Raw genomic sequence first — 12,146 nt, 5'->3', positions numbered from 1 at the left:
CCTTCCTAGAAAGACTGCCTTTATTTAGAGTCATAGGTTTCCTAGCAATAAAAACCACGATTCAAAATTTCAGTACTTCATTTTTACCAAATAAAATACACAGAAGGGAATGCCAGCCATGCAACACAAAAATTAAAGTTTCCTAAAGATATTTTAAAAGCATACTTTTGTCTTATGATTCTCTCCAGTCCTAGTCATATGGCAGTGTTTTTCTCCTTTTATGGGCAAAAAAAAGTAAAAGGAAGTCAGCACCACTACAAGAGCTGCTCACTTCTCTGCCATATGAATCAGGATGCTGAAAGCTATAATGCTGCTCACTTATTCCTACCTCAGTGAAATATGAGCATTAACCCTGAAAGCAGAAGGTAAAAACCATGAGCAAAGTATCATTTTCTCAGAGCATAGGAAATTGCCCACCATAAATGTTTCGTGATTTATGAGTTAAACACTAGAGAATATTTTAAAAACCTAAGAAAACAGGGCATGTAATATATTTGACTTTCCTTTCTTGCATTAATATCATTTCACTGACAGGAGTCTCTTTTTTGGAAACAGCTGTACTGACAGCATGACTCAAACATTTTAACTGCAGTGGAATTTGGTACTTTCTATTCAATCTCTTTCTATATGTATTCTAGGGTGTTTTGGTGTCTGCTACCCACATCTAATCAATTCGGTGCTCCTTTTCCTCAACAACAAGTTCAGCTCAACAAAGCAGAATAGGGAAATTAACTGATGATCTAACTTATAAAAATTCAGCTTCCTTTTAATTGCTTTTTTTAGACTACATATGCTCCACACAGTAGGAAGGTAAATGCCACTTGACAGTCTTATGGAATGCCTTGAGTCTGTTGTTTTTGTGCTGTATAATTAGCAAGGGGAAAAAAAAAGCTTGCACCTTCCCTAACTCCTACAACAGTTAAGAAGTCTGTTGTGATGATGAACACTTTTACTTTACTGCAGCTAAATATGTGGGTGATTTCTAATTCCAACTGGAAAGGATGGGTACTGCAAACTCTGATCCAAAGTGCATGCTGTGGCTCAATTAGTGATTTGCAGTTATTTCACTTTATTTAAGTATTCTAACCAAGCTGTCACTCCTTTCTCAGGCTCTGATCCTGCAACAGTGAAGTTAATCATGTTTAAATTTGCACTGGATTACTGCCCAAACTCCAGCATGCTTAAGAATTTGTAAATCTCTGTCCTCAGAAATAAATGGAAAAGGTGCATTAAATCAAGTCCAAAATGAAAGGGGTTTTAACCATGTTAGGAAACTCCCCGTAATTTTTTTACAAGCTAAGTCTTGCCAAAACAAGAGAACCTGAAAGTGAAATTCGGGTAGAAACTGATTAGTCATTTTTGTTGTCAAAGATCAGGATTTACTTTTGCATTTACCACCATCAATAGTAAAAACAACATTTATTAAACAAAGAATTAAAAGTGTGTTTCAATATCATAAAGAACATGACACTTTAAAAATATAGCATTTTAACCTACCAGTATCACTTTGACTTAGAGCATACTGAATATAACAGCAATTGCAAAAGTAACAAACACTTACTACGATTGTGGTGACTCAGCCTGGGTTTGGCAGCCCACAGTGTTCTTCAGTAGCAGAACAAAAGGGGAATTTTAGGCGGATTTACTTTTAGATACATAAAGGGACAACACGCGACTGTCTATGCCATAATGAATCAAAACCGCAGTAACACACAGGTGAATAAGTCAAATCCAAATAATTCTTCTTAAAATGTAACTAATCAGTTTCACAATAACGTTATATTAATGAAGGGACATCTAGCTACATGTCTAAGACTTCAGATTCCCCCCCCCCCATAGTATGCAAGGCGGCTAAAAAATAGGAAAACCATGACACTATCAAGTAACAAAAATTATCAGTTCATCAAATAACAAAGTTCAAATTCACTTCAAGATCAGAAACTGTGTAGGAAAATAGTCAATGAAATATTAAAAATAAGCAGGAGAAAAAGACAAGAGGGTACTGTTTGATGCAATATACCAAGGGAAAATGAAACTGAATGAAAACATCACTCCAGTAGATACTAATCTGAGTAATAAATGCTGTGCTATAACAAGGGTTCCCAACAAGTCACAGCACAGATTACATTATGTGTCTCAAACTTCGCTTTCCAATCTCTCAGTCGTTCTCATTTGGAATTACAAAACGTCTTAAAGGCAATTACAATTTCTTAAATAGAATGTAATATCAGGAAACTATGTGAATATTGTTAACTACTGTTACTGTATCCATTATTATTTCCTTTTTTGGAAAGGAGCAACTATATTCCTCCTTCCCTTTCAACCACACACATGTCTCCCCTAGCATGCATTAATTCTTCTTCCCTTGCAATACTGACCAGCTATATAACCATATGCACCAGAGCAGCGGTTTTCCACCTTTTCCACTTGCGAACCCCTACAGAAATTTTGAATGAAGGTGAAGACGCCTTTGAACTGTTAGCGTGCGTATTTAAATACTTTTGATTGATCATAGTTCTCTTTCACGGACCCTTTATACATTGTCTATGGACCCCCAGAGGTTCACAGACCACAGGTTGAAAACCACTCCACTAGAGAACTCTGCAGTCAGCTTGCCATCTGAGTCACAGACAGTTTCTCTACCGAACTCCTTATCTAACCTACAGCAATTTAGACTCATTGGCCACATGCAGGTGCTCTTCAAAGAGTAGCAGCTCTCCAAGGAGAAACCACAAGTGTACACATGTTCAGGCTTTTTCTCTTCGAGTAAAATAACCTGGGAACAACCAGGTTATAACAACCTAGGAATAACCTGGGATCACCCCCAGGAGAGTCTCCTGGGATCACGAACAATCCTCCAGCATCCTTCTTTCCTCATCCCATTTCTCCTCCTAGGAGACAGTGCATCACTGGATGCCGATGCTCCAACAGGGAGCAGAACACATCCCTGACACAATCCCCACATTGTGCTACAGGGAAACACAGGCAGACTGGGTCAGCCAATCAGGACAGCTCTATGCACTGCTGCCAACTGTTGCCAGGCAAACTAAGGGAACCTCCAGAGTAGGCTGAGATATGCGCACAGCCCCCAAGAGCCCCACTGCTACACAGAGCCAACACTGCAAGCTCTGCACTTTTCAGGGCCTCAGCATTCAAATGTTTGTATACACGGCTCTGGGTAAGTTTTCGTACCAGAAGAATGAACATGGGAGAATTTTCCCAGATTATTTGAATGTGTGTACACATCCATTTTTCATCACAGATACAGCTGTACTGATATAGCAGTAGTACCTATGTTTTCAACCCATTTTTTCTGTAAATCCCTCTTTTAAGGGGACATTGAAATTATCTAAGCCCTATCTATAGTAGCTTTTATGTAGTTGATTCTAAAGACATAGGAAAAAAAACAGGTATTACATTTTAAAGTGTAAATGTACATTGAACAGCTCCTGTGTCCTCTCCCACACAGGAGCAACCCCTAGTGGAGGATGTCACAGTAGTCATGACTTCGTTTCAGCAACTCCTACAAGTACCCACACACTTCAGATCTGAGGACAAGGACAGCTAAAATTTATACTGTGAAATGCCAAATGAATAGTCCAAAAGATGATTTTGCAAGGGTAGTAAGAGGAAGTGGAGGTTATCAAAGCGGAGAGGCAACAGACTTACATTTCTGGAATCAGTGAACCACGGACTCCTAGCAATCCAAATGTCCAAAGCCTACATGAAATGATCCAGTGCACAAAAAAGGACGTGTTTACATACTATGAAAGAGGACTATGGAATCAAACAAAATGAATGCCTTACGATAGTACTATTAAAGGATCTTTCCCTTCTTACCACTCCCTACCCCAAGACATTTCCACAACAGTCTATTAATGCACAAAAAGCCTCTAAAAACTATGTCCAACAAATCATGTGGGAGAAGTAAATGTATCAAATGGAAAAATGAAATTCATCACTGTGTACACCCAACAGCTTTATGACAGCTCTTTAAGCATATTTCTGCAGTCCCTTTACCTTGACAGGATCCTACTCAATCTTGGTCTGCTTCAGAGAAGGAGGACTTTTGGGGGCTATCAAATGGAACAGTCAAACATGTAATTATCATCTAAACAGATCGTGACACCTATGTAAGAACCAGATTCTTATCTATTTTCACACAGCATATGAAAGACAAGAAGCTAGAAAATTGCTTAAGTTGTTTCATTCCCCTCCTAAAAACCTTTTAGTCAAATTGGATTCTATTTTGGACTGCTGCAAAAAATAGATTTATTTTTATTACATGTATCTACATTAGAATCCAATATCTACAGGACAATAAAAAAGAAAAAAAAGGAAGAAATAAAAAGCCACGCACACACACAAACGCTTATGTCTAGTAAAAGACCAAAGTCTTTAATCTAGCCATGTTCAATCCATACAATGATGACTTGGACTTCTCAAACTAGTCTAGGCCAAAGCTCTCAAGCATCTTGTCATATATAATGACAATATTATATGTTGCCAACTGAGGACTGAATCCAAAAGAACTTGTACTTATCTTAGAGTCAATGAACAACAGAGGACTAGAATCACAGAAAGACTTATGCATCTTCATGTTTAACTGTGAGGCACTCGGAACTGAATCCACAGCCCTGGGTTTGATGCCTAAGTTCCTTATTTAGTACACAAAGGGCACATCTACATGAGATATTTACTGCAACACTGACAAAGTAGCTCCACAGTAGAGCGTCAGGGTGCATTGCTATTAGGCCAGAGTAATGTACACGTGCATTGCTATTAGGCCGGAGTAAAGTAATTAACTCCGCCATAGGATAGCACAGCCTGACACAAGTGCTATCCTATGACAGAGTTAGTTACTCCAGCTCAACACACATGCAGACGTTGATCAGGGCTGGCTAAGGCACAAAGGTGCTACAGTAAGGGGCTGCCTGCCAGTTAGTCCCACACTGTAGCGCCCTCACGTCCCAGCCAGCCCCTTCACAGCACGTCAAGCTGAGTATGAGCAGCCCCAGGCTGGTGTAAACACTGTGCCCAGGAGCAATAAACTCTGGGGCAAACTGTGCCAAGTTTATCGCATCTAATTAATTGTGCATGTGGGTGTGCCCAGAGAGAGCTGTATGCCTCTGAAGGATTGACAAAAGCAACCACGCTAAGCAGGAATCGGCATAAGCTAGACAGTGCAACTGCTGTGAACAGTGTCTCTCTTCCAACTCTTCTTCTCAGAGGCTTGGGGAACTAACTTGGCTGTAAGAACCTGCCTACAACACACAGGGATTCACAGCCCAGAACACTTCCTTGAGTTAGGGACTATGTCATCACTTCCATAAAATGGGATAGGGGCCACCCTCATGTTTGAAAAGAAGAGACAACAGTCTGCATTAGCTCAGTGTTACAGCACTCACCCAAAATGCAGGACACCTTGGTTCTACACCCACCTCAGCCTGAAGAGTTAGCATCTAGATCCATCACCTCCCAGAATGCCCTAAACACTAGCCTCAAGGCACTATCCCTAATTGGACTCCAGGCACCCATCCAAAATTTTTGTGAATTGAGTGGCACCCAATTTCAAAAACAAATTATATATTACAGTTGTTACCTCCTTCCGGGGGGGTTGGGCAGTGGGAGTGGGGAACTGGCCAAGTAGGGACATGCTTGAACCTGCCTTTATCGGTTTATTTCCTCATACCTCATGATGCCATTCAAAGAGCAAAGCACCCTTAGATGCCATGGCACCCTGGGTGAGAATCAGTGATATAGGCTGTTCTGAAGTGAATGAGAAGTTAAAAAGACAGACAGAAAGAAGAAACAATTAAACAGACCTAGGAGCAGAGATGGAACCCAGCTGTCATCCTCTCAGGTGACTGCCTAGATCACTGGTTTAAAAAGTTATGCTCCTTCTCTCTGGCTAAATAAAACTTGAATATTTCCCTGCAAAGTAGCACAGATTTAACTAAAAGAACAAAAAATATCCCTAACTATAGATCAGTCCATAACCTGGTGATTAAGCCATTATCTTAGGAGGTAAACCCTGCAGGTTGAGAAGGGCAGAAGACCCAGGATTTTCACAACCTGGGTGACTCTCATAGCTATTAAGTTATTGAATTAAAAAAAAAAAAAAGGGCAATAGCACCTCCTTCCTTCAGCCATGATTTTGAATGAAAGAGGCTATGCCCACTGTCGGGGAAGGAGGTTGTTTTGTTTTGTTTTTTTAAGATGTGACCAATCCTGTCAGTGGATTTAGGTGTGCTTGGAGCATGCCTCCCAGATCAGGCCTCTCAAAGGACTGAAGTGGAAGAAGAGTGAATTATAGGTCAAGGCATGTGCAAGGTAGTGGCGTATAAAGAAATTTTGGGCCGATACTGATGGTTGATTTTTAAGGAGCCATACTGGCTGATACAGATCCGACTGATGCAGCTGGGCAGCATGGAGAGCAGCATCCAGCTGGTAAGTCTGTTGTGGGGGAAGGGGCAAGGGGCATTGGGGGAACAGATCGAGGTCCCTGTGGTGAGCGAGGGAGTGTGGCAGGGGCAGGGCCAGGGCCAGGGCCAGGGGCTGCACAGCTGGGACGGAGCATGGGACGGAGCCATGAGCGGCTCGTCCGGGGGGCATGGTGTAGGGGCAGCTCCCACCACTGCGGGCACCCCGGGAGGGCATAGGAGGCATGTGTCCCTGTATCTGTGTGTGCGGTGAGAGTGGGCTGCTGCTGCAGGCTGGGGTGGCGACGAGCTGGGCTGTGCTCAGGGCGGGCAGTGGTGGTGCTGGAAAGGGGGCTATTGAGGGGGGCCTGCAGTCACCCCAAAATATACTTTAGCCCCCAACCCTCCCCTTCCAGCAGCACCACCGCCTGCCCTGAGCACAGCTCAGCCCAACCCCCCACCAGGAACAGCCTGGTGCCACCCCAGCCCCAGTCCCAGCCCACAGAGGCAGCCCACCCTTGCCCCGCGTGCAGATCCAGGGACACACGTCTCCCATGCTCTCCTGGGGTGCCCACAGTAGCAGGAGCTGTCCCCCGCCATGTTTCCCAAATGAGCCGCTCACGGCTCCATCCCGCACCCCACCCCAGCTGTGCAGTGCCTGCCCCTGCCCCAGCCCCTCTCCCTCCCTGCGGGGACCTTGATCTGCCCCCCACACCCCTTCCTTCACAACAGACTTACCAGCTGGACCTAGCTGCTCTCCACATTGCCAGGTTACACTCCCGGTCGCCTGCGTGCTGCGCTGCAGCTGCATGCATACACAGGGCATTTATCGATGGTGTTATTGACCACATCAGCCAAAAAAAGCCAATTGTTGATACAGTCTATTTTCCTTATATCAGTGCCAATCCAATGTGGGACCAATATATCGGTGCACCTTTACTGCAGGGTAATGACTCTAGTCACTTACAGAACTCCAGTGAAAACTCTGATGTCTACATATGTTGTAATCCCCAAAAAAGAGCTAGGCTTATATGGTGACAATTGCATTCCTAAACTCAAGTTCCTAAATTACACCTAAAGTCCCAGTCTAGGTACCCAAGTCTTTTCTTGATGGATCTGGGACTGTCTGCATAAGGAAACCTGGGATGGGGGAATGTAGGGATTATCTACCAGGAAAAGCCCCAAACAATATCAGTTTTGCAGTAACCATATATCACACATTGCTTTGCCTCAAAATAAAGACATCAAAACCCCACTTTTTCTTAAAGTTTTGTGTATATGTATATATATTGTATACACACACAACTTAAGAACAAAGGTTAAGGTTCAGCGCCGACTCAGACCTTCACACTTCAGCATAGAGAACTAGGGCACCAACAACAGAAATCTTGATATATAACAGTCCACATCCTCCGCGCAATAATTCACACCTGGCATCAAAGGAACATAAGGTAACATTGATATAATTATAAAAAGCAATACAGCAAACTAGATTACTGCTAGGACTTTGTACATTGAACATTTCAAATGGGCAGACTCTTACCTTCCAGAATTTAAAAATAAAAACCTTTCAAACCCCCACAAGCTTCTCAAAGACACGCAGATGTACTTTAATTTCTATACTATGACTGAAGTTGTTCATCCAGTCCCTGATCCTACAAGCTATTCTGCATAGTCAAATTCTTATCCTTTCCTGTAGTCCAGGAGAAGCTGAAAATGGGATGTAAGTGCAGGTCGGGGAGTTGGAGGTAGGGGCAGACTAAAGAAAGGAGAGACTGTGTAACATACATGACTGAGGAGCTTCTTAAGTTTGAGTGATATATTAGAAATGTTTTAAGTGACAAATTGATTTGTAAGATATTGTATTAAAATTGCATTATAATTATTTATTACAAATTATTATTTATGGCTACCTAGACCTGACTGACCTATGATATCGTATCAATAGTTGGGGTTTTTTTTCTGAAAGTAAAAATTCACAACAGTATTTAATAACATTTAAATAACGATAACACTTCAACTGACAATAACAACTGAATGCAGTACCATGAATCTAACTAGATAAAGCCCAACAAGCAGTTACCTTATGCCTATTATCTGAACTGTAGTTGTATCCACAAGTGTCAATTCAAAGTAGGGGCCAGAAATCACACACAAAAGTAAAATTCAAATTCCTCATTTTCATTAAAACAAAAAGGAACTAGGAGGGTACCCTAGTTCTATACACAACACTTTGGGAACAATTATCTTTATAGTATATATTATATAATTGCAAGTTAAAGCCTAACAGCCTACACCATAAATTCAACTTTACCATGCACATTCATCTTATTCCATTTTGCTTTAAACTCTCAGGCCAACTTGTTTATTACATATTTTAACAACTGTATTTTCAATCATTTTCTGCTTATCATATCTATGAACACAAGACAGTAAAACTGTCTCAGACTTCTGAAACATACAGCATGTCTGCCAAAAAACAGCCCAGATCCTGACAGGCAGTGAAATAATACTTTAGGCTTACTTAAGACATCAATAAATGAAAAAGATTTATTTTAACGTGGAAATCTTCACTCTTGTCTGAATACTTTGTACTAAGTATCATAGATCATAGTTAGTCAACCTGCAGCAGGTGACACAGGCTCACGGGCAGCCGATGTGTGGGGCATGTGGCAGTTATGGGAGTAGACAGAGAGCAGAAAAGGCAGGAGAAGAGTACTGGAGTGGCCCTCGGGGAGGGCACAGGGTCTAACTTCTGACACGCCTGCCAAAAAAATTGGTCCCCACTGGCCTGGAAGTCTTTTGATAATTAATTTTAAATACTACTACAGAATAATGTATGTTATATATGCAAATCCTTATCTTTTGAGAGAACCATACAACAGAAGACAAGCTATATTAGTGTCAAAATAAGTGTTTCAGAGGGGGCATCACGAGGACACACTAGCCTCAAACTAACAACAAAACTTCTTCCCACATTACGATAATCCACGACAACCAAGCCCACTCTTAAAGAACGTTTACATTCAACATGTAAATGCAAAAAGTAGTATGCAGTAGTACCCAGTATGATAGCTTCTCTCTAATTGTTAGCAAATGCTGACTTCTTTTGACCTATTGTAGCTGTTTAGATTTCTAAAAGGACAGAAGGAAAAAAAAAGATAATGTAAAAACAAAAAAGAGATTACAAAAGGGTAGCAAAATATTAAGCACTCACAAAGCAAACTGTACAGTAAAACTGAAACTCTCTTATATGTCACTAGTTTCATGTAAGTATAACCTCCAAACCACACGTGCTGCAACATGGTGTTTGGAAAAATTTTAGCCAGTTATTTTCTGATTTTGTGGGTTTAAGTCAAGCCCTTGATGTTATTCTCATTTAGTCTGTAATTCTGTCGTACACCTCCAGTACAAGTACAATGTGTCCTGGGGAGATTTAAGAAATCCCTAAGCTATGGGGCTTCATATAGTTGTATCATGTTTAGTTTAAATAAATAAATCTGTGGAGGTAGAAAAACAAACCTGGTTTTCACCCAACCAAATGATAAATTGCTAGTATAAAAATTTTTCTTGAGTTGAAGAATAATTTTATTTCTCTCTGTCTGACGGGAGATTTTTCTTTTCTTGTAGCCCAGTGTTGTGCACAAAATGTCTTTTCCCATTTTCCCACAAGGGAATTTTTGGTCACTGCTCCATTGCAATTTCTCTCCTTACCTGGAATTGTTTACAGCTCAAATGACTTTTAGAGCATTTCTGAGTAAACACAGAAGAAGAAAAAAAGGGAAGCACACACAAAAAACCCATGTCAACATGAAAACATGAACTGTCCATTAAAAAGCGGTACAGAAATACAAAACAAGCAGAACGACACTCAAGGCAACTAGAAACAGGCTGGAAGCCAATCCCTATCACCTCCCTCTGCACATTATCAGTAAGACCAATATGAAGAAGACATGCCAGGTTAGTGTCTTTCTGCATTTCAAGCCCTTTATTCCTGTTTGATATGCTGCAGTTGTGTGCTTGTGTCCTGGGGAGCTCAGCAGAACTAAAAGCAGACCAGTAAAACAGACACTAGGCTACAATAATAAAGCTTAACTGTAAAAAAAAACAAAGACAAACATGAAAGTATAGTGTCAGCTCGCTAACAGAGCTCACCATGGGAAGAGGCCTAGGTGATTGGGTTAGAAGATTACAAAAGATCATGCCCATTACCCTCATATCTAATGTCTATTTATTGCTGGCAGCCTAAGAAGAGCCTCCTTGGGACACCTGCCACTCAGACGTCACCAGCATCCAAAAGGGAAAGGTCTCAGGACAGTGAATTCGAACTGGCATAAACCCTGGGCAGTGATCCTCACCCGGGTGCTCAAGATCCTCTCCAGGGTGTCTAAAGGTGCCAAACCACGTCCAAATTGCAAATTTGATTCACAAAATAACCTCAGGGGTTTCACAGAGGAATCCAGCATTCAAAACAGCCCGACCTGGCCTTCCTAAGGGCCTTATCACACACTCATTTTAGGCAGCCCCCAGAGCTCTTAACCCATGAACCGTCCACCTGAAATCAGCTTTAAGCACCCTCCAGGGCCAGTTTCCCGCTAATCCGCGTTACTCAATTACCGTGTGCCACTCATCCATTCGTAGATGCTGGGGGCCGAAGGGACCTCAACAGATCATGGAGTGCGACCCCTGCCTGGGCAGGAAGGAGCGCTGGGGTCAGAGACCCCAGCCAGATGCCTACCCAGCCTGCTCTTCAAGACCCCCCAGGTGGGGAGAGCACCACCTCCCTGGGAAGCCCCTTGGAGGAGCCACCCAAATTGCAGTCCTCCGGCATCCCAGCATGCAGTGTGCCCTGCCCCGCTCACATGGACAGACTTTCTACCCTTCAAACCCAAGTGCGCAGGGGGCAGCACTGGCACCGAGCCATCTCCCCCTCCACACCCTGCCCTGCGCAGGGGCGAGCAGCAGCCAGGCCGCAGATGGGTGCAGGGGAGGCAAGAAGACACCGGGTCCCGGGCTTCCCAAAAGCACTTTCCCCTCTGCCCCACCGCCCAGCCCCCCCGCACCCTGCTGCAATGTCCTCCCTCTTCTTCTCTTTGTAATGTCGGGTTTGTTTTTCCCCCCTCTAGTGGCTTTCATTGCACCCCCTGCCCAGCCCAGCCCAGCCCTGCCCGCCGCGCCCCAGCTGCAAGTGCCCCGCGGGCCGGGAAGATGCTCCCGCGGTCCGCCCGCGCCTCGCCCCCCGCCCGCCGCATCCCGCCCCGGCCCGCCGCTCACCTGCGCCGCCCGCCGCCGCCGCCGCCGCTCTGCCCGCCTCGGACACGCTCCCCAGCCCGGCCCGGCCCGGCCCGGCCCTGCCTGCCCGCCCTCCCGCCCGCAGGCACCGCCCTCAGCTGGGGAGAGGGGGAGGAGGAAGCGCGTCCTCGGATCCTCTCCGCTCTGCTCCGCTCCGCTCCGCTCCGCGGGGAGGGCAGAGGAGAGGAGAGAAGAGGAGGGAGCTGCCTCTCTGCCTGCGCCTCCCTCCCTCCCTCCAGTCCCGAGCGGGACTGAGCGCCCCCCTGGTGCCCGAGGCAACAGGCAGAGCCCTTCCCCGCCCGCGGGGGTTTCTTTGCTGCCCGGCCCTGGGTAGGGTAGGGGGCGTTCACTGCCCCGGGCTGGGCTCCTCGGGGATGGGTCCTGGTTAGGGTGGCCATCATAGAGGAGAGTCCAGTTGTCTTCTATTGATAG

The 12,146-nt window shown here is 44.2% G+C and overlaps 1 protein-coding gene across 5 annotated transcripts in view; it reads right to left on the bottom strand.

The window, feature by feature from the left end:
* The window catches only part of CYRIA (CYFIP related Rac1 interactor A), a 74,239-nt gene extending 62,454 nt beyond the window's left edge, over positions 1 to 11,785 (bottom strand). For 2 of the 5 annotated variants that reach the window (XM_059729489.1, XM_059729494.1), the window contains exon 1: positions 11,697 to 11,785. The gene's annotated coding sequence lies outside the window, so the exon portion shown is untranslated. The remainder of the gene's footprint in view (positions 1 to 11,696) is intronic. The other 3 variants (XM_059729505.1, XM_059729509.1, XM_059729501.1) reach the window with 2 other exon arrangements.
* Positions 11,786 to 12,146: the final 361 nt, after the last annotated feature.

The sequence above is a fragment of the Alligator mississippiensis genome, chromosome 1, assembly GCF_030867095.1.
Source record: "Alligator mississippiensis isolate rAllMis1 chromosome 1, rAllMis1, whole genome shotgun sequence".
Lineage (NCBI taxonomy): Eukaryota > Metazoa > Chordata > Crocodylia > Alligatoridae > Alligator > Alligator mississippiensis.
This window is presented reverse-complemented; position numbering and strand designations above follow the sequence as displayed.